The 4,440-nt window shown below is 40.1% G+C and overlaps 1 pseudogene; it reads right to left on the bottom strand.

The window, feature by feature from the left end:
• Positions 1-893: 893 nt before the first annotated feature.
• On the bottom strand, positions 894-3,093 carry LOC148197471 (putative sucrose-phosphate synthase; annotated as a pseudogene).
• Positions 3,094-4,440: the final 1,347 nt, after the last annotated feature.

The raw sequence follows: 4,440 nt of genomic DNA, 5'->3' as shown, positions 1-4,440 counted from the left end.
ACTTCTTCTTCTTGTTCTTGTTCTTCTTCTTCTTGTTCATCTTGTTCTGCTTATTCTTCTTCTTTCACTTCTTCCACTTCGTCCACTTTTCCCACTTCCACTTCCTCTTCTTGTTCTTCTTCAACTTCTTCTTGTTCTTCTTCTTCTTCTTCTTGTTCATCTTGTTCTGCTTATTCTTCTTCTTTCACTTCTTCCACTTCGTCCACATCGTCCACTTCATCCACTTCGTCCACTTCGTCCACTTCGTCAACTTTGTCCACTTCTTCCACTTCGTCAACTTCGTCCACTTCTTCCACTTCTTCCACTTCTTCTAGTTCATCCACTACAAAAAAAAAGGGCATTACCGAAGGCCAGAAGCCCTCGGAAACAGCCCAAAACCGTCGGTAAAAGATAATTACCGAAGGCTTATCGACGGCCAAAGAGCCCTCGGTAAATCCCTTGTCGCTAACATTTACCGAGGGCTTTTGCCCTTCGGTAATTACCGAGGGCCAAAAGCCTTCGGTAATTACCGAGGGCCAAAAGCCTTCGGTAATTACCGAGGGCCAAAAGCCTTCGGTAATTTCCGAAGAACGAATTTTCTGCTGTCCAGTAACCAATTATGGTGTAGTTTATGATCTGCTTTGATGTAGTTTATAAATGTAAGTAGAACTACAACAACCAGGGAATATGCAACGCTATAATCATTTCCCTACATCATATTTCATCCAACATATTCAAGTATATATTAATTTCGCATCAACATTATGTTGTTTAAAGATGATCCTTATATAAGTTTTCCAAACACCTAAGCACATCCAGTCACGGTCTAAACATCATAAAACCCAGTGCACTAAAATATATATATATATATATATATACCAATCAGAAAAATACACATAATAAACCATAAATTTCTAGTAAGTTGCATTTATTTCATCTCTCGATAGTCGACCTTGCTTCAGAAGTTGTTCCAACTTATCACGGCCAAGCGAGTGCCCAGTAAAAAGCATAGGACATTTAAGGCGCCAGCTAAAAGAGCAGCAGAGTCACCTGCATCTGCATAATGTCCATGGATGGCGACTGGTCAGATAGCACGCCCGCTGCCAATCTGTTCCCCAAGAGATTTGGACATCTGTATAATGTGGTTAAGTGCTCCGTCAACAAATTCAGGAATGTATGGCCAGAGAAGTTCTTTCGGAATATATTTATCTCTCGGACCAAATGGAATACGAACAATATAAGAACCACTACTCTCTCCCATGTCATCTCCATAATCATCCGCGTCTCTTGGTGTCAACATTTCTGTTGGCTCCGCATAACTCCAGTCTACATCCAGAGCCGCCACTTGTCTAGTTAGCAAATCAACCCGATAAACTCCTGGCATAGACCCCAATGCCCTCGCTAGTTCCACCACATACTTAACCTATTCAGCAGAAACAAAGACAGATGGAAAGATTTTAGTTTGCACATACTGGCAGTGTGAAAAAACAAAAGGAAGACAAAGATCCTTTTTGGATAAGTTTTTCCCTGAACACTGGCAGAAAAAGAAAACTAAAAAAAGTTGGAATAAACTTTCTATCAAAAGCTGAAACGAGTTGTTTTAAATAAGTCTATTTTGTATATAAATTAAAATCAGCATTTCGAAGAAATTAAAAAACAAATAAAAATGAAAGCGCTACCTGACCACCGGTATCAGAATCACGTCCTAGCTCCATATTCTCACCTCGTATTAGGCCATGAATTCTGCACACATATGCCCCTTCTTGTTAAAATCAAATAACGAAATCAAACCAATCATAGCTTAATCTAATCAGCGAATACACAGATTACACTCTGAACAGCAGAATAAAGAAACAAACAGTCTAACTTCAATATCAATCTACTTATCACCAGAACTCGATTCAATTACACATTCATTACAATAAAAACAAAAGCAAAAAGACAGAGGTGAAGGACACCTACCTGACGAGTACAATGTAGAGCTTCTTCCCTTTCTGACTGTTGGCCCAAGTCTAAGTATAGTTTTCAAATTTTGATTTTTCTTTAACTGTAATAATTTTAGTTTGGAAAAACACCCTTCATTCCATCGAAGCAAGTTTCAATCAAGGTTTGGATATTGTAAGTTTCCTTAATAATTATATGAAAACTATGAGATATATATATATATATATATCCAGAGTCATAAAATTTATAAAAGGGTCTGTAACATGGTTTTGGATTTATTAAACATTAATTTCTTTTTCAAAATGTATCAAGAAAGATTCTCATGAAACTAAAATTAGAAATATTACATTCTCATATATTTGATATAAAAGTTTTGCAAGCATATTCCATGAAATCATTAATTGCCAAAAATATAACTATTTATTTTTTCTTACTTGTTGTTCTTACAGTAAAATATAGGAATATTATACACTTTTAAGATGGTGGAAATGATTTTCTTTAATAATTAACTTGTCGTTCATTCTTGACGACACTGAATATATATGCATTGAGTGTTATGATTTATGTATTTTTGTGGAAGAATTGAAATATAGGAATATTATACTCTACACAGCAGAATAAAGAAACAAACAGTCTAACTTCAATATCAATCCACTTATCATCAGAGCTCGATTCAATTACACATTCATTACAATAAAAACAAAAGCAAAAAGACAGAGGTGAAGGACACCTACCTGACGAGTACAATGTAGAGCTTCTTCCCTTTCTGACTGTTGGCCCAAGTCTCCATGGCATCTACAGAACTGATTTTGGGAAGCCTGGCTCTGTTGGCATCGCCGTGAGCTGACGCGTCACTGACCGGATCTCCCTTCTCTCCTTCCGACAAGTCCTCCGACATATCCGCGGTGGCTTCCCTCCGCCCTCGCTCGCGCTCGAAGCGGCGCTTGTTCACTCTCTGCGCCGCCTCACTCTCCAACTACTCAAATCCATCACAACACACACAGCACGATCAACAGACATCATCAAGCAGAAAAATCACAACACATAATTGATAATAATTATAATCGACGGGATTGAGAATCGAGAATCGAGAATCAAGAATTGAGAATTGAGAGTAGATGATCGAACCTGCTTCTTCTGGCGAGCGAGGTTCCAAATTCGCCAGCACATGTTCTCCAACCTGGTGTTCCTCTCCTGAGGACTCCTGGTGGATGAAGCCTATAAAACGAAAAGGAGAAGATCATCGGAAAGAAGTGAATGAGCGGAATCAGAAAGAAAGGGAGAGCGAAAGAGCATACCTGAACCCATGAGCGGTAGAGATCGGTCTCATCAAAGTCGATGACCTCTTCGACGAAGTAGCGAGTAGGACTGAACCTGCCTCTCTCTCTGAGAAGCAGAGAGGACTTGGAACCTGTCGCAACACTCACAAGGACCAAAACCCCCGAACCCTAGCCACAAACCAGCCACCAACGAACCGCCGTCAGCGTCCGCAACAATAACCACTTCAAACCGCCTTAGGACGACAACCCACGCTTTAAACCAAAAAACTGCTTCGAACAGAGAGTAGGAAATGGAAGAGCGCCACCCAACAACGAACCTCCGTCAGCGTCCACACCACCAACTCGCGCCATCAAACCACAACATCGAACCGGCTGACCGCCACGAAGGTCGCAACCCTAACTCAAGGAGTGAGTTTCGACATAAGGGAGGGAGGTTGTTCTACTTTTGGGAAATTTGAAGAAGAAATGCTCAAATTTTGAAGTTAAAGCATCGAAGATATTACCGAAGAGCAAAAAGCCTTCGTAATTTAATTTCACCGATACATTACCGAAGGCCTGAAGGCCGTCGGTAATTAACCTTCGGTAATACGCGTTTTTATTGTAGTGATCTAGTTCGTCCACTTCGTCCACTTTTCCCATTTCCACTTCTTCTTCTTATTCTTCTTCAACTTCTTCTTCTTGTTCTTCTTCTTGTTCTTCTTCTTGTTCTTCTCCTTGTACTTCTTGTTCATCTTGTTCTGCTTATTCTTCTTTTTTCACTTCTTCCATTTCGTCCACTTCGTCCCCTTCGTCCACTTTGTCCATTTCTCCCACTTCCACCTCTTCTTCTTGTTCTTCTTCCACTTTTTATTCTTCTTCTTCATCTTGTTCTGCTTATTCTTCTTCTTCCACTTCTTCCACTTCGTCCACTTCGTCCAATTCATCCACTTCATGCACTGCGTCCACTTCGTCCACTTCGTCCACTTCGTCCACTTCGTCCACTTCGTCCACTTCGTCAACTTCGTCAACTTCTTCCACTTCTTCAACTTCTTCTTCCTTTTCTTCTTGTTCTTCTTCCACTTCTGGTTCTTGTTCTTCTTCTTGTTCTTCTTGTTCTTGTTCCTCTTCTTGTTCTTCTTGTTCTTGTTCTTGTTCTTTTTCTTCTTCTTCCACTTCGTCCACTTCGTCCACCTCTCCCACTTCTTCAACTTCTTCTTCTTGTTCTTGTTCCACTTCTTCTTCTTGTTCTTCTTCTTGT

The sequence above is a fragment of the Vigna umbellata genome, chromosome 6, assembly GCF_029865625.1.
Source record: "Vigna umbellata cultivar VRB3 chromosome 6, Vumbellata_1.0, whole genome shotgun sequence".
Taxonomy (NCBI): Eukaryota; Viridiplantae; Streptophyta; class Magnoliopsida; order Fabales; family Fabaceae; genus Vigna; species Vigna umbellata.
The sequence above is the reverse complement of the archived record's forward strand: the minus strand, read 5'-3'. Positions and strand labels throughout refer to the sequence as shown.